We start from the raw sequence: 25,851 nt of genomic DNA on the forward strand, positions 1-25,851 counted from the left end.
CCATACCTGAGGGTGCTGGGCATGATTCGTTCTTCACAGATCCAGGCGGGCGACTTTTTATAACCCTGTTACCGTTACACGCTGCTTAACCATGTGTCCCGCTGACTTTGCTCCTATCAGGACGGGCTGGTCTGCTGGTCTAAGCCTCCGGGACCTCCCCTGGCCCCCAGGGGCACTCAAAGGGAACGGCTAACGATTCCGAGATGGCGTCAGCTAGTTCCGCGTGTGCCCCGGGCTGAACGTCATCAGCAGGGACCAGGCCTTTCATTATTTAATGTAATGTAACGTATTGATTGATTGGCCACCGCCCCCAGGCTCCAGGTGCTCAGGTGGCAATTCTCTGGTTTTCCGGCTGCTGTGGGGTCCTAGTGTCCCCCCGCTATCACACTGTGCCACTCCAGCAGCTTGTGCAGAGCAATCTGACCTGGCCTGCCCCTGCCCCACCCCCTCCAGGCTTCTGTCTTGGAGGGAGGGACCCCTCCCTGTTCCAGCAGTGGGACCCTCCACCAGTCCAGGGGCCCCCTCCTAACACAGGTGAGTGCCAGCAGCCAGTCTCCATCAGGCCCCTTTGCCCCAGCCCGAGACTGGTGTCCCCCCCCAACCCCACAGCTCCCTCTTCTACTGCCCTTTCTCCCCTCCCCCAGCACTGGGTGTGGAGGGGCCTTGCCAGCAGGCTCCAGGCTGGGGTGGGGGGGCAGCCCTTAGCACCCCCTGCCCCAGAGGGGCCTCCTGGCCTTGTCCAGCTCTACAGCAGCAGGCTCCAGCCTTGGGCTCCCCCTCCCCACAGTACCAGGCCCCAGGTACCCACAGCTCCACCCCCACACACCAGGGCATGGGGGTGCTTTCTGGGGAGGGCCCAGCATTGGGGAAGACAGGAGTGGAGACATTAGAAGAGGGGGAGGGTTGTGGGGGGAGAGTGGGTTGTGGGGGGCAGAGATAGTGAGATGGGAGGGAGGAGAGGGGAGAAAGACTGGGGCTTAGGTGAGGAAGGCATATTGAACCTGCAGCCAGTAGCCGCCCTAGGCAGCCACTGCAACCAGATTTCACCTGTGTGAAAAACGTCCAGGGGGCCCCGTTCAGGTGACTTGCCCAGGCCCCACAGCCCCTCGCGGTGTCCTGCTCACCGCTGATGGTTTTCGTGGGACCGAAGCCAGATCAGCATTCGACACCTCAGCTGCCAAGGCCCCACACTGCCCTTTGGCCCACTCTGGCCTGGCCTGGTGTTGGTTTGCCCCACGGCGAGCTTCCCACAGACCTGGGATGGACCCCGGGCGTCCTCCTCCACGTCTGGGGCTCAGGGCGGGCGGATGGAGAGAGAGCACGTTCCACTCTGCAGCCTCAATCCCGACCCTTCCCGGTCGCAGTCGGGCCCAGAAGAGTCCGGAGAGCGGTTCAGGCCTCTCTCAGTTGTAGTGACCAACGGGGGGTGCTTGCTGCTCCCCGGCTGGGTGTGGAGGGCACAGGAGTCACACTCAGCCTCCAGAAGCTTCCAAACCCACCGCAAGAGGGGCTGGATTTCTGTAAGAGACATCCCGTGTCCCTAGGCGCGCCACGGAAAGACCACGATCGCTCCCGGCAGCACCGGCGCGGCAAGGAAACGGGAGAGCTTACCGGTACGGGGGGGCCACACCAGCTCAGGGGGACACCTGACTCCCATGTGACTATGCCCCACCCCCAGCCTGGGACCTCCACCCTCGTCCACTCCCCATCCCCCGTTCCCCATGGGGAGGGAGGCCTGGGAGCGCTACGGCCGTTCCGTTCCTTGCCCCACTGACCGTGCCAGCAGGGCAGGGAGCAGACTTCCAGGCCCAGCCGTGTCTGGCTAGCGGGTGGGGCCTGGACTGGGAGTCTGCTCCATTTCCTGCCGGGACGGGCAATGGGGCAAGGACCCAAACTGCCTGCCCCTATCCATGGAGCTGCTGCGGCGCAGCCTGGCAGGGCTGGGGATGGGGCGGCAGCCGGGAGCTGCCGGCGTTTGGCTCCTTTCCCCGTGGCCCCCAGAGCTGGGGAGCTCTGCTCCTTTCCTGGCTGGGGGGGCAGCGGTGCCAGGCACAGAGAGCTGGCAACTCCTCCAGCCGCGGTAGCCCAGCTAGCCCTGCTCCAGGCCCGGCCCCAGAGATGCAGCAGCAAGGAGGCTTTCCCGTACTCGGTACCTGCTAAAAGGACCTTGCCGTTACGGTGTCCCGGACCACCCCAGCCCACTTGCTGGACTCCGTGTTGGACCATCCCTGGCAGCTGTCTGTCTACCCTGCTGTTAAAAAGCTCCACGATGGAGAGTCCACCCCCTCCCTGGGATTTATTCCAGTGCTTCACCACCTGGAGAGAAAGGAAAATTGTCCTAATGTCTAACCTACCTTTGCTGCAATCTAAGCCCATTGCTGCTTGTCCTCTCCTCACAGGTTAACGAGAACAATTTTTGTCCCTCTTCCTGGTAACAACCTCTTACGCACGTATGAATATAGATTCCTATTTGCATGCAGCCATCTTAGACAAGCTGTTGCGTTTTGTGAATATTTTTCCATATATTACTTACAGCACAGGTATTGCCTCAAGGAATGTTCTGAAAGCCTCTCTCCCCCAAAAACAGTATGACGCAGCATATCTGCCATTCTTGGACAGGAAAGTCAAGGTGTATCTGAGTTCCAAACTCACTGCCATCGAGAAGCTGTTCCCTTCAGTCTGAAATCATAGAACAGAGGGACAGGCGCAAAGAACAGAAAAGGTTCATATGCTGAAATGAACCTTGCGACTGTGAGACAGCCTGAGCTGTAACCTGGTCAGCTGAAGAAGTGGGCTGTGCCAGCTACATGGGATTCCATCTACGTGTTTTGTTAGTCTATACAGTGCTACCAGACCATTGGCTGTTTTTTAAGTGTAACCTCTGAGGCGGATGAACGGGACATTTCTCGTTTCGATGTTATTTGCACAAGTATGGAGCTGGGAGTGTCACACTTCAATCTGAAAATCTTGGGAACCACGGGGTCTTAGTGCCCACCCACGCACCTCTGCCTATCCCTGCTCGGTGGCTCTGGTTTCTCGGGAGAGGAGCTCGGTAACTAACGAGTGACAACGCCTGCCAGAGCTATTGGCAGAACATACAACCTGTGAAAGAGCCACTCAAGCAGCAATAAAAACAAGAAGTCCTGTGGTACCTTATAGACGTGAGCTGTGTCTACACTGCACCCCTTTCCAGAAAAGGGATGCAGATGAGACAAGTCGGAATTGCAAATGAAGCAGGGATTTAAATATCCCCTGCTTCATTTGTATAAACATGGCTGCCGCTTTTTTCCGGCTCGGGGCTTTGCCGGAGAAAAGCACCAGTCTAGACAGGATCTTTCGGAAAATAAAGCCTTTTCCGAAAGGTCCCGTATAACTGATTTATTCCTGACGTTCTACTGTATGAAATCAGGGCTTCTTGCGCAAATACTGTGATGCTCCTGCTCAGGGATAAGTCCTCTTGTGCAAGTGTTCTTGCGCAAGAGGCCAGTGTAGATAGGCAACATTAATTTCTTGTGCAAGAAAGTCCGATGGTTAAAATGGCCATCAGAGCTTTCTTGCGCAAGAGGCGTCTACGCTGGCACGGATGCTTTTGCGCAAAAGCAAATCTTTTGCGCAAAGGCACATGCCAGTGTAGATGCTCTCTTACTCAAATACTCTAACGCAGTGGTGCCCAACCATTGGAGCCTCCCGGGCGCCCGGGGAGCGGGGCCGCGCGTCCTGGGGCACGCCAGGGGCGGGGATGCCCTTGCACCCGGTGCCGGCATGTGCCCCAGGGTCAGGGCCACCCAAGCGCCTTGTGCCGTGGGCCCGGAGCTGGCGCCGCCGCCTGAGCCGCGCGCCTGGGGCCGGCGCCTCCAGTGCACCGCGCGCCGGGGCCGGCCCAGGTTGTCGGCAGGCGCACACAAATGCCCCAGCAGGTGCCAGGGCACCCGCGGGCACCACGTTGGGGACCACTGCTCTAACGCAAAAACTCTTGCATTTAGAGTATTTGCACTAAATCTCGCCAGTCTAGACATAGCCGAAGTGTTACTTTTGCTGCTTTTCAGGCACCTAGAACTTCTAAATGGCATAACATTTGCCTGCCAGTCATCCTCTCTCCTTGGTGTCCATGGAGTCCAAAATCCTTTATAGGAAGGTAGAACGCCACCACAGTAGCAGCTGTGGGATAATGTGCCTGATATATTAGCTCTCGTTAGCCTGGTCTTTGATAGTTAGAAATTGGCTTAAATCCTGCAGCCCAAATTTAATGTCCCTTCCAAACTGTTATCATCATGAATTACGGCAACACCGGGTCGTCTTGATGGTCATAAAATTGTCCAATCTCTTTCTGAGTTCAGCCCTTAATCATTCTCATCGCCCTCCTCCCAACCCCTGCTAGTTCTGCAAGATCCTTTACGAGCAGGGTGACCAGCACTGTGCACATTATGCAGATGAGGCTGCACCACTGATTTATTTCGACTCTCTCTAATAGCCCTGGTGTTATTGCCCACCCGTTTCCCCGCGGAGCCAGCGTCTTGCTTGGTTTTATGGCCATAGCTAGCAGCACACTGAGCCGAGGTCTCCAGGGATGCCAAAGTCTCTCGTGGCGGATGAGCAGACGGAGTATCTCTCCAGCTCTCATTAACGCGCGGTTATGGACAGTGCCTTTTATTTGCCTTTGTGTCAATTGGTCGCCTCCGGCAGGCAAGTGTCTCTTAAGTTTCAATCTCCAGCCTATGGAAGCAGCCGTGGGTCCTGCCTAGTCAGGGTGTTGGTTTATTTTCCTTCATGCAGCAATCGGTGACATTTCTTGAATCATCCCCTAAGGATTCTTGGGAACTTGCAGCCACTCCGCTTGGCAGGGGGGTCCCATTCCACCGAGCCTGGACTTCGCTCCCTCCTCCTCCGACACCATTCTGCAGTGAGCTGGGAGAAGGATTGTCGTTGTCCCCGCCTCCGGATCCAAGAAACCACCTTTTCCTTTGCGCTTTCCTCTCTAATCTCTTGACCGGATTCTCTCCCAGCATGAACCAGCATCAGCAGGGCAGGGAGGCAAGCAATATCCACACACAGAAAGGAGGGAGAATGAGAATCGGCCAACACCACCCCACGCCGGCCGCCTCATTATCCAAAGGAAACTTGTAAGACATTTGCCATCCTCAGGCCTCAATTGCATCTTGAAAACCACCCTTGGGAGGAAGCTGCCGTATCTCGTGGCTGATCATCCCAGTGTCTCCTGAAATCCGTATCCAGGTTGGACCTCTCTCATCCGGCACCTCGACACCGGGCCGGTCCCAAAGAAGGGATTCTGTCAGACCAGGGCAGGTCATTTCTGGCCTTCCCAGTATCCCGACCCAGCCCATCTGGGCTTGTGGTCATGGAAGGGCTGCCAGCTCTTTGCCACCCACCCCTCTTCTGCCTTCCCCCCTGCCTCCAGCCCCGCTGCCCTGCCAGCAGCCCACTGCCCCAGCCAACTGGTGCTCCGGCTACCCTGCCGCAGCCCAGCCGCACTCCTGTGGCAGGGCACCCGGCTGCTGGCCCCCCTGTAGCCAGCCTGGCTGCCCTCCCAGTCCCTGCAGGACTCTCCACCAGGACCCACTGGTCCAGGAACAGCTGTGGTCCTGCCGGACTCTGGATGTTGCCAGACCAGAGAGTTCTGATTGAGAGAGGTTCATCCTGTACCCCACAAACTCTCCATAAAATACCCCCTTGCTTGCCTTGCAGCATTACTGGTGCAAGCCAATCAGCATGGATCGTACCCAAAGGGCATTCCTGGAGCTAATCGAAAAGTTACAAACCTTTCACGTTTGTACAAAAAATCGACTGTTTGCTGTGGCCTCGCGCTGGAACAACCGGCACTTCAGTGAAGGTGGAAATAAAGAGAATCGCTCTGAGTGTTCCAGCAACGCCCTCCCATTCCGCGCGGGGGAATAACCCCCCGGTGAGAGTCACCGGGATGAGTGTTTAAGTCAGTGCAAATCACAGCAGAGGCTGCAAGTGCACAGAAGGGAAAGGCTCAGTTGGACCAGCCTGACCCTGGGCTCTGTTGTGCAGACTCCTGACCCTGTCTGTCAGTCCGAGTGTAGCCCACGCGACCTGCCTCTGTCGACATTCGGTCCCCCTGGGCAGGCGCACCCACAGGCCTTTCAGAAGAGGGAAACGAATGAACAGCTTTTCATCCCAGCTCAGCAAAGCCCAACAAGTCCCCAGCGACAAGTGACTCATTCACACTTAGTGTTCAGTCGCAAATGCACTGAGAAGCCGGGCAGGCAGACTTCGCATTCCTAGAGTGCAGCGCCCTGGGAAGGAGTGACAGACACCCGAGATCCTAGATACGGAAATATTGGTATTTTCTCAGACACAGCCGCTTAGCTCATGCTCTGCAATGGCGCTGGAGTGTGTTGTTAATTCTCAGAAATACAGTGCTAGCCCTTCCATGGCGCAGGTGTTACTCTGAGGGTAGTTACGTCTAAGCCCCTGTTACTCAGCTAGAAAATGGAATACTTCGCTTCCTTTCCGGCTTGAAGGGAGCTACTTTCTGGGGGTATGTCTACACTGCCACCCTAGTTCCAACTAATGGCTAATGTAGGCATTCGACCTTGCAAATGAAGCCCGGGATTTAAATATCCCAGGCTTTATTTGCATGTTCCCAGGCACCGCCATTTTTAAATGCCCCATAGTTCGAACTCCCTGCCCGCGGCTACACGCAACATGGACTAGATAGTTCGAATTAAAGCTCCTAATTCGAACTACCATTACTCCTCCTGCAACGCACTCCAACACCATTGCAGAGCATGAGCTAAGCGGCTGTGTCTGAGAAAATACCAATATTTCTGGTATCTAGGATCTCGGGTGTCTGTCACTCCTTCCCAGGGCTCTATGCTCTAGGAATGCAATGAGGAGTAATGGTAGTTCGAATTAGGAGCTTTAATTTGAACTATCTGGACCATGCTGTGTGTAACGACCAATGCCAGATGCACCAGAGGGAGGGAGCACAACAGGGAATCCTCACCTGATCCCTCCCCTGTCACCCACCTCCAGAGAAAAAGAGGCTAGTGACACCATTCCTACGCATCCTGGCTAACAGCCATTGATGGACCTACCCTCCATCAATCTATCTAGCTCATTTTTAACTCAGTTAAAGTTCTAGCCTTCACCGCATCCTCTGGCAAGGAGTTCCACAAGTTGAGTGTGAGCTGAGTGAAGAAAAACTTCCTTTTCTTTGTTTTAAACCTGCTGCCTATTCATTTCATTTGGCGACCTCTAGTTCTTATATTGTGGGAACAAGCAAATAACTTTTCCTTTTTTACTTTTTCCACACCAGACATGATTTTATAGACCTCTGTCATATCCCCCTGAGTCTTCTCTTTTCTAAGCTGAAAAGTCCCAGTCTTTTTAATCTCACTTCATATGGGACCCGTTCCAAACCCCTCATCATTTTTGTTGCCCTTTTCTGAACCTTTTCAAATGCCAAGATATCTTTTTTGAGATGAGGCGACCACATCTGTATGTTCTTATGTGCTTCATCAGGGGTGTGCAGCTGTTTGGTATGGTGGGCGGGGGGAGGGGGTAATCCAACATTCCTATGCACTAAATATTCTAGATGGCATGAAGGAATTGGCTTCCAAATATGGTAATAGCTTCACTAACACACCGCGTAAGCTCGTAAAAATGCCCTCTCGATTATGCCAGAGAGCTGGCAATTTCATAATCCAAACTATTCCCTGCAGTGTGGGAAAGGCATGTTCAATCTTTTGCTCTCTTGGCAATAATCACAAAGGCAAAATGTGTAGCTGGAGTCGGCTTCCCTTAAGCCGAGCCGCGGTGGTGTCCGATGGGAGTCTGATGGGAGCAAACACGCCCATTGGCTTCCCTTACTCCTTGCAAAAGAAGGAACATTGGAGACTGACGGGAGCTGCCCTCAGCGTTCGATTTACGGGTCTACACTAGACTCACTAAATCAAACACCAGGAAATTGACCTCCGGAGCATCCATCTTTCGGTAAGTACAGACCTAGAATCATAGAATCATAGAATAATAGAACTGGAAGGGACCTCGAGAGGTCATCGAGTCCAGCCCCCCTCCCTCAAGGCAGGACCAAGCTCCATCTACACCATCCCTGACAGATGTCTATCTAACCTGTTCTTAAATATCTCCAGAGAGGGAGATTCCACCACCTCCCTTGGCAATTTATTCCAATATTTGACCACCCTGACAGTTAGGAATTTTTTCCTAATGTCCAATCTAAACCTCCCCTGCTGCACTTTAAGCCCATTACTCCTTGTCCTGTCCTCAGAAACCAAGAGGAACAAATTTTCTCCTTCCTCCTTGTGACACCCTCTTAGATATTTAGATACCTCCCAACTGGAACTCAGCAGACCACCTCCTGCCTCTGAGGCTGGAAATTCTCACCACTGCCACCACATGCTCACTCTTTCCTCTCCTGAGGGAGGCTCTGAACAAGAGCAGGGTACGTGCTGTTCACACAGGAAGAACCATGTTCTCAAATGTCACTTCTCTCGGTGACAGGTGGCTTCCTTCCCACTCGGACATAATCCTGAGAGATGCCAAGGGGAGGAGATGGCGAGAAATGTGGAGATACTTGGGCAGTGATGGTGATGGGGGAGCAGACTAAATTATTTAATCAAAAGGTTAAAAAAAGTTAATTGAATCTAATATTAATCTGAATTTATCTTGAAATTTACTTGTTCTTCTCAACCATCCTCTTGTTATTTTATTCAGGTCCATGCTTAACCTCTAATGATGCTGGTTGCTCTGAGATTTCAAGAAAGGAAGTTTTAATAAAAGTTTGATTTGCTATCATTCCAGGAAAGGTTCTGCGTTTAATTAAGCAAGCGGCTGCAGAGATGTGTTGACAGGATGTGTGCCTGCAGTTCTGTACGGGTAAACAGCCTTATGTCATTTGCTGGAACGCTCATTCCAGCTTTCAATCAGCCCTCCCCCCAAAATGCCCATGGGGCTTTGTACGAATTCTTGTCATGGCCACATGTCTGGAACAGCAGAGGCAGCTCTAAGAGTGAGACAAGAAAAAACGCGTCTTACTCGTTTTGTCGAAGGAGCTACGTTGTGTCCCAACGCATGGGCTCCCAACGCAGTATGCCCAGGAGAACATGGTTCGGGTATAGCCAGACAATACACTGGCTGTGACTCACCACCGCAGCGCCTCCTGCTGGTCCCCTCGGGAATTAGCTCTGTCCTCAGAAGGGCGCCCCCTTCTGGCCGGTGTCGTTGTTCCATGCTCTCCTGTCGGTGCTCCGTGCTCTCTCCGTGCTCTCGCTCTGGACCCGCATCGCTCTCAGGACCACCACCTCCTCTTCAGGACGCTGGCTGCCCCTTTCCGGGAGGTATCAGCTGCCCCCAGCCTCGGGCCTGCCACTGTGTCCAACTGCAGCCTCAGTCTAGCGCCTCGCCTCAGGGGCCAGCCGCAGTCCATACAGGCCGCTCCTCAGCGTGGCCAGGTTTGGTGCAAGGGGCGGAGGGGGGGGGAGGAAAACCCAGGCCCAGCCACTGCTCTGGGGCCCGGCTCAGGGACCCTCCGGCAGCAGCCTAGTCCTGCCTCCTCCTCTCCCCCTCTACTGCTCCTGCTCCCTGGGCCACGTCTCCTGCGACGCTCACACCCTCCTGGCCCTTGTGTCAAGGCCACAGCCTGGCCAGGGTCAGGCCAATGCCTCTCTCATTCTGCTCCTGAGCCTGCCCAGCCCACGTGCTCTCTGGGTGCCAGTCCTGCACCCCCTGGTCAGCCCCCAACTGCCCTCCGCACCGCTGAGCAGCTCCTTATGTAGGGTGTAGCGGGGCAGCTGCCCTCTGATTGGCTTCTTAAAAGCCTCCCTCTGATTGGCCAGGGTTCGGTGCAGGCTCCTTCCAGCCTGCTTTAACCCCTTCCGACCAGCATGGGGCACCTGCCCCGCTCCCGTGCTGTTCATTGCTGAGGGACGGCTGTGCTGCCGGTCTTGCACCGGGGCTCTTATGATAATTCCCTCTGTTCATTGAGGTGCAGTAACCCTGCTGGGAATGGCTGCATCTCTCCCAGTGCCCCAGCCACTCTCCTGTGGAGAGTAACTTCAGCTAAATCAATGGGCCATTTGCTATACGCAGAGGGGGACATCCTGGCCCGCTGGGAAGTCAGCGAGAGTTTTACGCAGGGCCAGGATACCACAAAAATGCCGTAAGATCAGGTCCTAAATTGGTAGCTGTTTTTGTATTTCCCCATCATTTGCTACTGAAGGGGATGACAAATCGCTGCAGATGTGGACAAATTACCTCATACCTGGCCCTAGATGTGTTATTGCCACCTGCTGCCTCCTCGCCCTGCAGCATTGGTCCTTCGCTTCTGGAGGGAAATGGCTACCCTGCACAACTCGTTTTACGTTCTGGGGACATAGCGCCCTTTGAAATCAGTGCAGCTCTCCAGGCTTACACTGCGGCGGGGCCCAGAGGAGATCCACTTACACCAGACCACCTTCGAGATGAATGAATCCAGCGTCTGCACAAAGAGGAGCTTCCAAGTCCATTTTATTAGGCGCAGGAACGGTTTGTTAATTAATAATCCGAGCGCAGGCTGGAGCCAGCTCGGTCCATTAACCTGATAAGGTGAAAGTTGGAAAGGAAATGTGCTGAAAGCTATTACCGACTTCGGAGAAAATTCACAACAGGAAGGTTTATTAACATTTTCCATCCACATTAAAGGGTTCACTCCTTTCAGAGATTAACATAACATTGGTTTAAGGGGACAGCTTCATTTAATTAAAAGATGCCTTTTGAAACGTTTATTTCATTAACGTTGGCTGCAGGCACCGAGCAGCCAGACCAGACATGCCTTGTCCACCACTGCCACAAAAGTAACTCCACCCTCCCGAGGGCCTTGTCCTGGGTGAGAACGCCAAGGACGGCTCCCGCCAGGGACGCCCCATGGCCAGACCAGCCAGGCTGGCACGCTGCGAGCTTGCAGGGTGTGCGAGTGAGCTCCCCGCCACGGGGGAGGCCCAGCTGGAATCGCATCCTCTTGTGACCTGTCTCTGTGCACAGCTCCGGTGGGAGCCCGCGGTGGCTTCCCAGTTGGCCGCCTGGTTCCTATCCCCGGCACCACGTGCAGCAGCCCCATCCACTCCCTGCACTGCCATCAATGGTTAAGCTGCTGGAGAAGCCAACACAGGACACTTAGGGACTCTCTCATGGGCCGAAATCGATCCCTCCACTCGCTGTGGTGCTCACAACATGAGAAGAGAGAAATCAGCTGAAATCTCCCTTGTTGGAAGGTGCAACGTAACAGCACTGCACTTCCTAGAACGAGAACACACGGGAACCAGAGCAGAGAGGCAAAGCAGGCTGCTCCCTGACAGAGAGGCATAAATCAGCCCACTTTCCAACAGTCGCATCACATGGTTCCCTAGCAAGCTCCCTCCTGGCAAACAGCACCAGGAAAACCCTAGAGAACGTAACAGTTTTCAGAAAGCCCCTTCCAGCTGGAGGCTGCTGCCTTGAGACAGGCCTCCAGCCAAGTGCAAGCAGAGTATCTCAGCCACATTCATGCTGTCCCTGACTTGTTCAGGCAAAAACACTTGCCTTTGTCAGTGTCACAGTTTAGCAGCTTCACAAGTATCCAGACACAACGCACAGTCAACCTGCGGGACTCCTCACCAGAGGATGTGGTGAAGGCCACGATGTTAAGAAGATTCAAAACAGAGCTACATTCATGGAGGTTTGGTCCATCAATGGCTATTAGCCAGGATGGGCAGGGGTGGTGTCCCTAGCCACTGTCAGAAGCTGGGAAAGGACAACAGGGGAGGGATCACTGGATGATTCCCTGTTGGGATCCCTCCCTCCGGGGCACCTGGCATTGGCCACTGTGGGCAGACAGGCCACTGGGCTGGATAGGCCTTTGGTCTGACGCAGTCTGGCCGTTGTGTTCTTAAGACTCTTCTCTACCAGGGTCAGTGGTAGCCTGAAGTCAATGGGATCTGGATCAGGCCCTAACTTTGCAACCCGTTATTTTTTGAGGGCACAAACGCTGAGCAGATGGTTTGAACACGATCCACTGCAGGGAATTTAGAGCCTAGCATAGGCACTAAGAGGAAGAAGAGTGTCCTTCTCCCCCGGAAAGCACCGGCGAATTCCTGGAGTGGCTGGGGGAATCGGAAGGGATTAAAACAGACTTACCTCAGAAAGTCTGGCTGCCTCACTTTCCCCCCTTTGCTGACACGTGTTGTAACTCCGCCACTAGTGGTGCAGCGCTGATAAGCTTTAAATAGCATCCCTGCCTTTGTCAAGCAACCTGGAGCTTCCTTTCCCCCTAAAACCAACAGAGATTTTCAGATGAAGACTGTTTTAAAGGACTTATCGCGCTGCGAGATAGGTGTGCAGACAGTACCTTCAAGAGTCAGTGACTTCCCTGAACTGTTCTGACTTGCTTTAGATCTTTCCATCTTTGCATTTGCTCACCAGCCTTTTAATTTTCAGGAGCGATATCAGTAGGAAAATCAAGAGAACGGATTAGAGTTTCAGTTCCTATTAAAAATCAAAACCAGAGAGAATTACCAAGGGCACCGAGAATGATTTAAGTAGAAAATGAAGAAATACCTGGATGCTATTGAGGGCTTCTTAGACGACACATTATTCATATCAAACCTTTTTTTTTTGGCTTTATAATAAAACTCTACACAAATACCAGTGTTCAATAATAAAAGTTTGCCAGGTTCATTCTATTTTTCTGCTAACTCAGCCAGATCACCGTGCCGACATACTGAGACTTAATTTGAAAAACTTACATCTGAGTTGACTAGAATGGGTCAGGGTTTTCTTTCAACATGATTTGTCTTTGAAAAATAGCATTTGCACAAAATACAAATGTGGCACAGAAAATGTCAGTGTTTCTGGTGTTTTAATTCTCGGTTAGGAAAAATCTTTTGAAAAAGCATTTAGTTTTGGATCAGTTCAGCATGAACTAGAATGTTTGGGTTTGTGCCCCTGAACTAGACATTGCGTTTTGAGTCAGGTGTATAAGTTTATTGTCAAAGGAAGGTGCTATGGGTGCCTGCTGGGAAATGTAGTTCGGCAGCTGTGTCCTCAGTCTCTCTTGTGGGCTGGGTTCCTTGGGTAGACTACAGCTTTCATGTAGACTACAGCTTTCGCGTGTAGTCAACCTGTGGAACTCCTTGCCAGAGGAGGCTGTGAAGGCTAGGACTATAACAGAGTTAAAAGAGAAGCTAGATAATTTCATGGAGGTTAGGTCCATAAAAGGCTATTAGCCAGGGGGTAGAAATGGTGCCCTGGCCTCTGTCTGTCAGAGGCTGGAGAGGGATGGCAGGAGACAAATCGCTTGATCATTGTCTTCGGTCGACCCTCTCTGGGGCACCTGGTTCTGGCCACTGTCGGCAGACAGGCTACTGGGCTAGATGGACCTTTGGTCTGACCCAGTATGGCCGTTCTTATGTTTCATGATGCCCCAGGGTCTCCCCTGCTGTCCAAGCTGTGAATCCTGGGAGTCACATAACTGATGCATCCTGGAAATGTAGTCAGGGCAGACTGCCAAGCCAAGAGGGAAGAATAGGACCTAAGGCACCGGGACCACAGCTCCAAGGAGACATTGTGCACCTTAATATCAGGTAAATCAAACCGATGGAAAGAAAAAATGTCTAAATCTCCCGGTCCAAAGGAAATGTTCAAGCTGTGAAAGGTTTTCGTTAATGTGGGGTTTCGTCCCAATTCAATGTCAAACAAATATTGAGATACCAGGGTTTCCTGTGGGATAGAAATTCTAATTTCTGCTCAGCTCCCACGTTGCCTATGTCTAAAATATAATTTTGCATTGGATGTGAACTTGCAATCCAGCAAGCCGCAGACTCAGAGACCTTAAGGTCAGATGAGACCATCATCAGGCCTCACCTGCAGTTTGGTGACCAGTTCTAGGCACCACATTTCAAGAAAGATGTGAACAAACTGGAGAAGGCCCAGAGAAGAGCAACAACGATCACAATGGTTCTTGCTGGCCCGAACATCTATGGCTCTCTCAAGAGATCACTGAGGGTGTGTTTAAGCTACATGGCTCCGTCGATGGAGCCATGTAGATTAGGCTGATCGGCAAAGGGAAATGAAGCCGCGATTTAAATAATCGCGGCTTCATTTAAATTTAAATGGCTGCTGCGCTGAGCCGACAAACAGCTGATCAGCTGTTTGTCGGCTCAGCGCGCTAGTCTGGATGCTCCCGCGCCGACCTGAAAGCCCTTTATCGACCTCCCCGTTATGCCTCGTAGGATGAGGTTTACCGGGGAGGTCAATAAAGGGCTTTCATGTCGGCAGGGGAGCGTCCAGACTGCCCCGATCTGCCGACAAACAGCTGATCGGCAGAGCAGGGCAGCCATTTAAATTTAAATGAAGCCACGATTACTTAAATCGCGGCTTCATTTCCCTTTGCCAAACAAACAAATCTACATGGCTCCGTCGACGGAGCCATGTAGTCTAGACGTACGCTGACTGGCCCATGCCACTAGCCGTCTGGACACTGTCCAATGAACTTTGCAAGTCTCAGAGGGGAGCCATGTTCGTCTGTCGCTTTATAAACAATGTGCAGTCCTGGGGCACCTTAGAGACCAACAAAGGTCTAAACTATCATGTGCTTTCATGGGTAAGACCCCTTCATCAGGTGTGTTGGGGGCCTTACCCTGCCTTACCCACGGTTCTATATAATTGGGTTAGTCTCCACGGTGCCACAGGCCTGCACGTTGGCTCTGGGCCTTGCATCTGTCACACACGGGTGCCCCACAAACATCCGGGTGGCTCCTGTGGGTTATTCCTGCATTTTTACAGGGCGGTGACACCCAGAGGCAATGGTGAGGGCCCCATTGTACAATGTCCCGCAGACACGCAGAAGGAGAGACAGTCCGGGCGCAGAGTGGGAGTGGGAGCACTGGCTGACAAGTGCCCACTAAGCCAGGAGCAGAGCCCTCAGGCTAGTGTCCTGCTCACTAGGCTACACAGCTGCCCCGTAGGGTTAAGCAGACAAATGTTATTCCTGGGTTCATCTGATCTCGCAGGATTGTGCCGCCCTGTTGCCCCCAGGCTCCTCGGGCCTGAGGATTCACCTCCACCAAGTGCCTGGCCCCCTAGTGCAGAACGCCAGATAAGCAAAGCACCTCAGGACTCCTCTCTCGCAGGGCTCTGTGTGCGGAAGCCAGCCCTCCCCCTCCCCAGCCAAGGTCCCGGGGGCCAGGGAGAGCAAGCGCTCAGCACCCGCCCCGCTCGGATGGCACCGGTGTGACTGAGACACAGCCCATCCGACACGGGACCCGCCGCGCTTCTCGCTGTGTTAAGCGGTGCTCTGGGGTCCCATCCCCCACCCCCAGCAGAGCACAGGCCAAGCTGTAACGTGCGGCTCTGAAAGCCGCCTACTCTTTGATGAGGTTCGGCTCTGAGGCTCCTGTTCAGGTCCATGACTAACCGGGCTTCTCCTTTTGCAGACGCCCCACGAGAGAAAGGAAAGGGAGCTCTACAGGGCCTGGAGGGACCCGGAAGGAATTGAACAGCCAGGCTTCTTACATAGGACCCACCAAATAGACCCTAGCAAAGGAAGGACCCAGCTATCCAGCCACGCCCAGAACAAGGGACCCGAATCCAGAAGTGGGATGGAAAAACACATTTTGAACTTCCTGAATGTTTCCAAAAACGGAGATTTTAAGAACAGCTGGAGTGAAGTGGGAACCCGTTTCCCATGAAGCGTTCTGGAGCCAGCGGCTCCGAATGTCCCAGTTCCCAAGACATGGACACCAGTCTGTGGCACTGTGGTACATGCCGCTCGCCTTACCTCGCTGGCTGAAGGGTGACCATACCAAGCTGTGTTCCTGTAATACCACCCCAGAGTAACCAACGGCTCACGGGCCAATTGCAACCACCAAGGATGCTTCAAGGGAAGCATGACTAGAGCCCTGAGGGCGCAGGAGCCCAGGGTGAACGAGCCAGCGCAGAACAGTGCAGGGAGGGGGCTGTGAGGACTGGAGTGGCGTTTCTCAGCCCATGGGCCAGGACCCAGAGCTGGGTCACTAGAGCGTTTCAAAGGCTTGTGTGGCAGCTCCTGTCCCTCCCACGGGCTGGCCTCCCTGCTCCAGGCTCTGCCCCTTTCGGGTTCCAGCGCCGCTGCGGTCAGGCTCAGCCTCCACAAGGGCAGGCGCCCAGCCAGATGTGCGTGAGTGAGCCAGTCGGGGCGCACGTCTCCGCTGCAGTCAAGGGGAAGACCCAACCGCCGCTGTGAGGAGAGCGATGGGCAAGACCCAACCATGCCGGGGGGAGGGGGAGGCGGGATACAACTAAAAGCAGCCCTGGCCTGCACCCCCAGATGATTTACCACAACACAGCAGGCCACAGACATCTCCAAATGGGCCCTGAGCCCAAAGAAGGGAAGAACCAGAATCTATGTTCCTTAGCCCCGAAGTGCTGTGTACTTTCTGTTCTGCACAGATCCAGTGGGAAGAGAAGACTCCAAATTAACCTGGTCATACATTAATCTTGGTCTCATAAGCAATTCTCCATATGTGTGGCAATTCTTCAATAAGAGACTGAGTTATTAATATCTATGCACAATCTGTGGAACTCCTTGCCAGAGGATGTGGTGAAGACCAGGATTTTAACAGGGTTCAAACAAGAGCTAGATAAATTCATGGAGGTTAGGCCCATCAATGGCTATTAGCCAGGATGGGCAGGAATGGTGTCCCTAGTCTCTGTCTGGAAATAGATGACAGGGGAGGGATCATTCCCTGTTCTGTTCCCTCCCTCTGGGACACCTAGCATTGGCCACTGTGGGCCGACAGGACACTTGGCTGGATGGGCCTTTGGTGTGACCCAGTCTGGCCGTTCTTATGCTTTTATCTATTAATGTCCAGAGGGTGAAGGGTAAAGGAGCCTCTGCCAAGTGGAGCCAAGAAAACTGAGCAATTAAAATAGTAGCCAGGGAAGCCCCAGAAGCAAGTTCAAGACAAATCACTTCTTGTGAACTCAGTTGCTAATTAATAAGTAAGCCTCTTCCACGAGATGTCTGGTCTCTGTTGGCACGAATGCTAACAGGAAAACAAGGAAAAGCAGCTTCATGGATCAGTACACAACTGAAATCTCCCAAAAGGTTTTATCCTCCCGTGGTCATAGTCAGTCACCTCCAGTTCTGGCTGCCTGGGAAGTCGGGACATTTCCTCACTTCCTCTTCTGCCTCTCACAATACACTAGCTGCCAGCACTTCCCAGTCAGATGCCAAATCACCATCGTGAATTGGCATCTTCGCAAGGGGATATGTCAGGATGTGCAGCGCCAGCAGTGCCCCTCGGCCATGCACATCGCCCAAACTGGGCAGTCTCCGAGCCCACGGATAAATGGACACAAATCGGACACCAGGAATGGTAACACACACAGCTGTCGGGAACACTGTCACCTGCCTGGACAGCCAGTGATGGATTGGAAAGGAGCCATCCTTCCACAAAAGAATTTCGAAAACCAGCCACCAAAGGATCTGAACTGGACTTCATTTGCAAATACAACACTGCCCATTTAGGACTGAATACGGATCCTAACTGGTTAATGCACTGCAAAGGCCAGAATAACTGTCTACACTGCAGAAGGAATAACAGGTAGTTCGAAATAGGGCTTTATTTCGAACACCCGTTTCACTGCTGCGTGTAGACACGGGCAGTTATTCTGGGCTTGTAAATTTCAAAAATGGCGCTCGGCCAGGAAGATGAAAACAAGCGTGGGATATTTAAATCCTGGGCTTGATTTGCAATTCCGAATGCCTACATTTGCAGCCCTATTTCGAATTAGGCTGCAAGTGTAGACATAGCCTAAGAGAGTAGATCATATTAATGTCCATGTCTTCTTGTACCTCTGAAGACTACACGTTCTTCTGTAAAAAGTACGGCAACCATTATCTGCTGAGAGATTGTCCCGTATTATCATTCAGCTTTCCATGGGCAGACAGTGAGAGCTTTGCTCACAGGCACCCTATAGACCCCAGATAAACCAGCTGCTGCTACTGACGTATTTTGCTAGCTCTCCATATAAAAGTGGACACCTAGCGCATATCTGAGTGCCAGAATGAGGCCTGCGGGGGAATGAAACCAGGCCTGTAAACTACCAAAGAGCAAACGTAGTGGTTGAAATAAAGCCGTTTGTTTACAGATTCAAGGGTTCGGAGAAAGAATTCCCACCCAGAACTAAGCCTGTCAGCGTGGGTCACCAGTAGGGAAGAGACCAGTTTAAGCTGAACAACTCTTATGGGAGGGTAAACTTTTTGACTTATCTTTCCTAGTGTTTCCAATCCTTGAAATATTTGGAGTGAAATCCTGGCCTCATTAACGTCCAAGGCCATGGTCTTCAAGGAGGCCCGAATTTCACCTTTGGTATTCTTCTGAAGGCTCCAGCTCTGGACTTGGACAGGGACCTCAGCTTTCATTAAAACCTAATAAAACGAAAGGGTGTTGGCCCCTATTGCTGCAGAGACAAATTTGAAAAGGTGACCCACTGCTGGCCCAACGCCAAGGCGGCAAAGCAAAAGGACACCACGTTTTGTTCAAAATCAGCATCAAACAGACTTAACGCCAAGCCTCGCGGCTCCTGACGTCTTCCTACCGCGTTCATGCGGCAGCCTTTGGTCCCAGGTAGTGCATGCAAGGCAGGTAGGCCATTCAGCATGCTTGGCCCTGTAAGAACTGACCAGATCTGTCCAAGAGCCGTTAAGGGGAACTCAGGCAGCCAACTCGGAGCTGGTAGAAGTTGGCAGGACTCCACCGACCGCGGGAGGCCGCCAGCGCTGTTCGCCAGCCTTTGGATTTTTCTGAACCTTGCTCTTTGCAAGGGCAGGTCCAAAGACTTCTCTGTCCTCGGCCGCTCGTCAGGTCCAGGGCTCTTTGTGCTCCTTCGCTCCCCCCTACCGAGAGCAAGAAAGGGGCTGGACCAGCTCCGGCTGCTGGAAGATGACTCCTCTGTACAACCTCCCCCACCTCACCAGACATCTCCAAGCCTACAGAGCTGAATACGGCAGAAGAGTCCATTGTTCAGCTGGTTAAATCGGTGCTAGAACACGTTCAACAGCTGCAGTACCGTTTTCTATTACTTCTTTTGGATGTTTCCATACGGGAGAGCCACTTACTACTAAATGTTCCATGCTCCTGCTGAAATCATGGGTTTTTCATTCTTTTTTAACACTCGTGGTCCTTATCGGGCACACACACTCAAGTCTATTTATATGGTTGCCTGAGGCGGCATCAGTAAATATCCCCCCTCTTGTTATTTCCATAGGGTTTTTTAATAAAAACACGGGAGACCGAAGATAGGTGAGTTGATTAAAGTGAGAGGAAAACATTGTGTCCTGAACCCAGTAACAACCAGAATTGTTCTTGGAGTATCCAGGAATTGAACGTTAATCTGATTAAAGATGAGGTCCAGTGAGGAGGCCTCCAGTAATAGATGCCCACCCAAAATAGGCAAGTGTAAACCAGGATGGGAAAGGGAGAAAAGGAAACGAATGCAAGAGTAGGAAAGGGTGACTAGTTACAACAGGCACAGCTAGCGGAGGTGAGTTCCACACAGAGGTTCCTAGCCATTTCTCTTGTTGGTTCTTGGTTCGGTAAAATGGCGGGAGTCCCAGAGGCTTAAGGCCAAATACCCAGTGAAAACACCGAATGATGGCAAGACAAGTTTTAACAAAGAAGGAATGATTTATTAAACTGAACAACTTAAAATGAGCAATTCCCCAATATTTGCCACAAAACAATTGAACCACAACAGTTTTTTAAACTCTAAGTTACAGCTAAGTCAAATATATACACATTTCAAAACCTGCTTCTTTAAACATACTGACAATAGCAAAGGTAAAAGTTATAACTGCTCTTTTAAACCACTTAAACAGGGAGGGTAAATTAAATACTTACGAACTCAGCAACAACAACACAAAGATATCCAAGGAATCAGAGCATGCTTGAGATTTGTACCCCCGAGATTTGTAAACCCCTTTTTAGATTCGGTGGGTGGGAGGCGGCCTTTGGGTGATCAGTCCTAAGCCAGACTCAGATTCTGTCTTCCGATATTCGGGTGTCCTCCCCGAGCTTAGGGCTCAGGGGTTTTTATGTTATTGCCTATTACCATATTTGGTATTGTTTGTGCTTTGGGAGTGGCATGGGTGTGGTCGGGGTGCGGTGTGATACCCATATATGGTGTTGAGTGCTGGACTCTGACAAGCTCCATTTTATTGGCAGATAAGCCTTGTTGCTATCCATGTGACTGGTGAGGTTGCTGAGGCAGATCTCGGCTATGCGCACGAGGCCTGGCCAAGAGAACCCATACTTGACATCTCTCAGTGGTGCAACATGGACGCGGGTCTGCATGGCTCCGTGTACCTCCCGCTAGAGAGAAGACAGGGTGAATCTGACCTTCCTTGTGGCGCTCTGCCTCCTCTCCTCAAAGTGGTTAGCAAAAGGTGACTGCAGAGCAGCAGAAACACCGGCCGTTTGACTCGTTCTCAGCAGCAGGGCTTGAGGTAGGAGGCACGAGCTGGGAAGAATTATGGAAGTGTAGGACTGGAAGGGACATCGGGAGGTTATTTAGGACGGTCCCTGGCAGGACTAAGTAATAACGCCTGACAGCCGTTGAGTAAGCTTTTCTTGAAAACCTCCACAACCTCCCTACACAACTTGTTTCAGGCCTTACCTACCCTGACCATTAGGAAGTTTTTCCTAATGTTCAACCTAAACCTCCCTCGCTGCATTTTAAGCCCCTCAACCATTTCTCTGAAGCAAGGTGGGAGAAGGGAGATCCCAAGCAGTCACTGTTTTATGTTTTTCCAGAGGAAAGGATTAAAAATACTTTGTGTGCTTGTTTACACTCAAGCCCACAGCTTCTGTCTCGTCTGCAGTGACAGACACATATTAGGTCCGTTAACCAAATCCCTCAGGCCTTTTTTCACTCCACTTCTGAACAGCTACCACGGCCAAAGTCAGTCGGCCTTGTTAAGGGCTTGGACGGAAGGGACAGTATGATGCTAGAGAATGTGCAGAGCAGATGTAATGAATGTGTTTCCAAGGGAACAAACGACTGTGCAGAAACTAGTCAGAAGCCACATGAAAACGTCTGATATCAGTCCTGGCTTCCATTAGGAATTCTCTAATGGCTTGTAAAGATGCAGGCAAGCTCTCAAGCAGTCAAGTAGGGGAAAAACACACTGGAAAACACTACACAAAATTAAAAGGTCTTTTTTTTTTCTTCCAAGCACCATCTCCTCTTGTACCATTCATCTGAGCTTGTGTTCATTTCAGATTAACTGGTACAGAGCCTCACACCGGGAGAAATTCTTGGCTCTGTCTTCATTATTTTTATTAAAATATGATTAGGAAAACCCCTCTAAATGAGCCACCAACATATCTACCATGCCTAAAGGCCTCCCTGAGCCCTTCTCCTACAGACATTCATTGTGCCATGGCTGCAGACACGTCCGTACTTCCTGGGGAGTTTCACCCCCAGACACTTAAGCGTGGGCATGCTGTCCTGGGAGTAGGGCCTCAGGCTGCAATCTCTTCTCGGGAAGGACCGATTCTCGCCATTTCTGCTCAATGTCGGAGAAAGAAAGAGCCTGAAATATGGGCCTGGCATAAGGCCTGAGTCCTGAACCAAGTTTAGCAAGAGTTAAACACTGAGTAACAGGCAGGGCCTGACCCAAGCCAATGTCCGGGAGACGAACTCGGCAGTGGTACTGCTAAAACACACGGGCCATGTAAACAGCTTCCACCAGGTCACCCCTGCTTAGCACCCAATTAAATAGTTTGACAAAAAGTGATGAGGAGTGAGATTTTGTCAGAAACATCATGGCTGTGTCTAGACTGGCCAGTTTTTCCGGAAAATCAGCCGCTTTTCTGGAAAAACTTGCCAGCTGTCTACACTGACCGCTTGAATTTCCGCAAAAGCACTGACTTCCTACTGTAAGAAATCAGTGCTTCTTGCGGAAATACTATGCTGCTCCCGTTCGGGTAAAACTTCCTTTTGCGCAAAACTTTTGCGCAAAAGGGCCAGTGTAGACAGCTCAGATTTGTTTTGCGCAAAAAAGCTCCGGCCGCGAAAATGGCGATCGGGGCTTTTTTGCACAAAAGCGCGTCTAGATTGGCCATGGATGCTTTTCTGCAAAAAGTGCTTTTGCGGAAAAGCGTCCGTGCCAATCTAGATGCTCTTTTCCGAAAATGATTTTAACGGAAAACATTTCCGTTAAAAGCATTTTTGGAAATTCATGCCAGTGTAGACGTAGCCCATAAGTAAAAGCCCGATACCAAGACAATATGCTTGTCTGAAATGTCAGGAGGAACGAACAGAGGGAGGTGCCAAATGTGTTGTTAACATGCAAATGAGATGTACGGTGGTTATCAGACTGTTTAAATGTTGGGGCACCTCGGCATCTCTGTTTGGCCGGCCGAGGGGACAACAGAGAATCCTTACTACTGACTGAGCCGGGTCCACGGTCAGCGGGTTCATATGCGGAGTGGTTATGGCCTTTGGGGATCTCGCGAGGTCTCTTTTGCTACCTGCGCAGAGCTGCGTGGTGTGCGGCGGGAGCATGCGAACACGCAGGCAGCCGAACGTTGATCATCACCGATGGAGCAGGAGACTTGTCGGGATGCCGCACCGGTGAATCCTGAATTCACTACATCGCTGTCCTGCCCTACTACACTCTAGAGGGTCCGGCACAAACCCATCCACCACCAACAGACTCCCCGGCTTCGCCCGGGGTTGGATCCTCGGCACGTGTTGGCGCATTGCGGTGGGAACGGTGCATCGGCATGGTAACAAGGAGCATCCCAGCAGAGAGGGTGAGCTACCGAGGTGCCCCGGCATGCCTCCATGTGCTGGCTCCCAGGGACGATCTCAGCACAGATGCTGCTGTCCCTCCGTCACTCACCCCTTGCACCCTGAATGACATGGAGCCCTGCTGATCTTCCCCTTTTGCAGCTTTCTCCTCATTGCTACCCACTCGCCCATTGGGTCCCTCACCTGCGCCAAGCCCTCTCCCTCCCTAGGCAGCACCAAGAGCTCCCCCTGCTGTTCACTCTGGGCGGCACTGTTGACTCCTGCCATGGCGCTCGGCTGACTTGTGCGCCGCTCAGCCGGGCTGCCACAGGGGCACAAGCAGCTGTTTGGACCCTGCGCTCCCCATGCAGTGCTCCCCAAACAGCCGCTTGCTCCCCGAGGCGGCCTGGCTGAGCGGCACAGAACTCAGCTGAGCGCCACGGCGGGAGGAGAAGGCAGTGGGGCGGTGACGTACACAGCCAGGGGGTGGAGCCTGGAGCCACTGTCATGCCACACATCACTGCTCCACCCCCTTTCGCTGTGCTGCTCAGCCGAGCACCACGACAGGAGGCAAAGGGGGGCGGGACGGTGATGTTCACGGCCAGGGTAGGGTAAAAAAACCCCAGAAACTGATTGGGGGCTAGAGGAAGGAGGGATTGGCTGGGAGGAGGGGGGTGGGAGTGGGAAGCAGAGCTGGGGGAGGGGGTGGTCAGAGGCAGCATAGCTGGCCAGGGAAGAACTGGGGAGGGGTGGCCAGCAGGAAGGAAAGTTGGTCGGGGATGGGAGCCAGGGCAGCAAGGCTAGCCGTGGGAAATCAGGAGGAGGAACTGGCTGGTGGGAGGTGGGGAGAGGGAATCGGCCGGCGGGGAGCCAGACACACCCGGGCACGTGCATCCCCGACGAAGACAGGAGAGCGGAGAGAGAGTGAAAGGCAGGAGCGGGAGGAGAAGAGAGAGGGAGAGTGAGAGGCAGGAGGGGGAGAAGAGAAAGAAAGAGATGGAGAGAGAGGCAGAAGGTGGAGGAGAGTTGAGGGGGGGGAGGCAGTAGGAGGAGGAGAGAGAGAGAGAGACCGGAGGCTCAGGAGAGAAGACCAATGTGGAGGAGAGACCTGAAAATCCCCTCTTATGACAGGCTAATTGGCTAGTTTCCAAATAACAGGCCACTTATTTCTAAATTTGTCCTCCTGCTCATTATCGCGAACAACGCTCATTCCAAAACAGTTATTTCAAAATAGCGGTCGTGTGAACGCTCCGGTGGCATTATTTTGAAATAACGACTTCCCAGAGTAATTCAAACTAATTACCCCCCCAAGCACTTCCTGGGGCTCTAAGTCGAGGAAGAGCATCCACATTAACGGAGCCTGCCTCAGACTCATTCGAGGCTTCCCCGTAGTGAGGACACGTTATTTCGATTTTGTAAAATCGGGAGCCAAGTCAAGGGATACAGGGAAACTTGGAGGAATGATGGGAGAGGGAGAGGGAGGGAGAGAGAGAGAAATGTGCAAGGCCAGAGAGCATGACAAAGTGATTTCCTTAAGCGCAGCACTTGCCCAGCTGAGAAGAGGAGAGAAGAGGAAACGTCTCATCAATATTTGAATAGCTGATCACGTAACTCACTTGACAGGCCATTTATACGGCAAGATTAGATCACTGCACTGTGCAGTCTGAGTCCACTCTGCCCTCACGTTCACCTTGCACATCTCACCTGATGCAGAAATGAAACGAAGAGGAGAGAGGCCGCGTCTCTCGTTGGAGCTGGGTGCAAGCGGCGGATCTGGTTCTGGATGTGCAAACACACCAACCCTGCTCCTTCGCCAGGCCAACAGAGACTCGCACGGAAAACGTGTGGAACACACGCTGGGGGGCACTTTCACACTATTCTATGTGCATTATGCCCATAGCAGGTATTGAAATCCCCATTTGGTAATTGACGCCTGCAGAACGGCTTCTCTTGGGAGCCAGGGAAAGCGGCAAAGGAGGGTGAGGGGAATCCCCCAAACCTCCACTGGGGGATTCTGGGGTGGGGAGACGCTTTTCCCCAGTAACTAAACCAGGGCAGCCAGTCAACAGGTTTCTCAAAGCGGTTGTGTGGCCCGAACACTGGTCTAGGGGAATAGAACATTGCCGCATGGGGCAGGGCCTGGCATGCTGGTATTATAGAGAAAATTTTTCCTTCAGCATAAGAATCCTGGCTGATATTGGTTACATGGTCTCTTGAATACACTGCATGCAAACCGACATAGGGTCAAGCGATGGATCACAGACTTCCTCACTAATTATCAAGCCAAGCCATGAGCCATCCAACCAAAACGTTGGCCAAGCAGGCCGGGCGTGTTTGCCACCTAGCTGCTTGTGAGGGGCAATGCTCAGTGAGCTCTGGGACGCTGGTGTGTGTTTACCCAGGCACACGCGTGCAGCCAGCCAGGCCTAGGAGCACTGCTAGCGCGCCGACAACCCCAGTGTGCACCAGAGTGCCGTGTAGGTTTGGTGAGTGAGACTATGGGAAGAAGCAACTCGTTGTATAAACAGGCAGGATAAAACACTTTGGCCAAATCTCAATATTTGAGGAAATTCTGGGCAAAAAGCCACTTTTAAGTAATTCTAAAGAGCAAAGCGCTTCCCTTGTCTGTATGACAGAGTAACAAGAGAGGAAAGGAATTCCAAACAAATATTGGATAATAAACAACAGCTCTGAATTCAACAGCATGAATCTTGACACTCGGGGTCACGTCGGTAACTTGTTTAGACTGGACACCATCCCTGCTAATAGCCATTGCTCAACCCGTCCTCCATGAATCTATGTAGCTCTTTTTAAAACCCCGTTAAAGTCCTGGCCGTCACCGCATCCTCTGGCAAGAACAGGTGGGATGTTATAAGCCGCTGTAATACCCTCAAGAAATGAGGGAAGAGTGGGGGCTTGTCAGGAGAGACACGGCTACCAAGAGGGAAATTAAACTGAGCTGGTGGACACAGGCGAAAACTCTGAGAACCCCCGGGAAGTTGTGAGGAGCAGCTAAGGAGAGCAGGGGCGGGCATTCCCGTAATCTGGCATTCG

General features: G+C 52.3%; 1 long non-coding RNA gene across 2 annotated transcripts in view; it reads right to left on the bottom strand.

Moving 5' to 3' along the window:
* The window catches only part of LOC142829042 (uncharacterized), a 210,116-nt gene that overhangs the window by 31,514 nt on the left and 152,751 nt on the right, over positions 1-25,851 (bottom strand). Inside the window, exons 3-5 of one of the 2 annotated variants that reach the window (XR_012903239.1) lie at positions 12,368-12,504; positions 12,157-12,289; positions 10,541-11,280 (exon numbers count right to left, since the gene is read on the bottom strand). This is a non-coding gene — a long non-coding RNA (uncharacterized LOC142829042). Of the gene's footprint in view, positions 1-10,540; positions 11,281-12,156; positions 12,290-12,367; positions 12,505-25,851 lie in introns of those variants that run through there. The other variant, XR_012903238.1, reaches the window with a different exon arrangement.

The sequence above is a fragment of the Pelodiscus sinensis genome, chromosome 4 (assembly GCF_049634645.1).
Source record: "Pelodiscus sinensis isolate JC-2024 chromosome 4, ASM4963464v1, whole genome shotgun sequence".
Lineage (NCBI taxonomy): Eukaryota > Metazoa > Chordata > Testudines > Trionychidae > Pelodiscus > Pelodiscus sinensis.